The 1,000-nt window shown below is 40.2% G+C and overlaps 1 non-coding gene across 1 annotated transcript; it reads right to left on the bottom strand.

Moving 5' to 3' along the window:
* Positions 1-416: 416 nt before the first annotated feature.
* Positions 417-523, bottom strand: LOC132008534 (U6 spliceosomal RNA). The gene has a single exon (XR_009401657.1). It is a non-coding gene; the product is annotated as a U6 spliceosomal RNA (small nuclear RNA).
* Between the last annotated feature and the right edge of the window lie 477 nt (positions 524-1,000).

Here is a 1,000-nt window from a genome sequence, read left to right as displayed (position 1 = left end):
AAAATGACAAGACGTAAAAATTCAACACAAAAAAAAGAACAAGAGGCAGTACCGAAGGCTAGGGACCTAATCAATACAGACATCGGTAATATGTCAGATCTAGAGTTCAGAATGACAATTCTCAAGGTTCTAGCCGGGCTCGAAAAAGGCATGGAAGATATTAGAGAAACCCTCTCGAGAGATATAAAAGCCCTTTCTGGAGAAATAAAAGAACTAAAATCTAACCAAGGTGAAATCAAAAAAGCTATTAATGAGGTGCAATCAAAAATGGAGGCTCTAACTGCAAGGATAAATGAGGCAGAAGAAAGAATTAGTGATATAGAAGGCCAAATGACAGAGAATAAAGAAGCTGAGCAAAAGAGAGACAAACAGCTACTGGACCACGAGGGGAGAATTCGAGAGATAAGTGACACCATAAGACGAAACAACATTAGAATAATTGGGATTCCATTCTTGCGCAGGGGCCATGCTAATCTTCTCTGTATCGTTCCAATTTTAGTATATGTGCTGCCGAAGCGAGCACAGAATAATTGGGATTCCAGAAGAAGAAGAAAGGGAGAGAGGAGCAGAAGGTATACTGGAGAGAATTATTGGGGAGAATTTCCCCAATATGGCAAAGGGAACGAGCATCAAAATTCAGGAGGTTCAGAGAACGCCCCTCAAAATCAATAAGAATAGGCCCACACCCCGTCACCTAATAGTAAAATTTACAAGTCTCAGTGACAAAGAGAAAATCCTGAAAGCAGCCCGGGAAAAGAAGTCTGTAACATACAATGGTAAAAATATTAGATTGGCAGCTGACTTATCCACAGAGACCTGGCAGGCCAGAAAGAGCTGGCATGATATTTTCAGAGCACTAAACGAGAAAAACATGCAGCCAAGAATACTATATCCAGCTAGGCTGTCATTGAAAATAGAAGGAGAGATTAAAAGCTTCCAGGACAAACAACAACTGAAAGAATTTGCAAACACCAAACCAGCTCTACAGGAAATATTGAAA

Source organism: Mustela nigripes, unplaced genomic scaffold (genome assembly GCF_022355385.1).
Source record: "Mustela nigripes isolate SB6536 unplaced genomic scaffold, MUSNIG.SB6536 HiC_scaffold_148, whole genome shotgun sequence".
In the NCBI taxonomy this organism is placed as follows: Eukaryota; Metazoa; Chordata; class Mammalia; order Carnivora; family Mustelidae; genus Mustela; species Mustela nigripes.
This window is presented reverse-complemented; position numbering and strand designations above follow the sequence as displayed.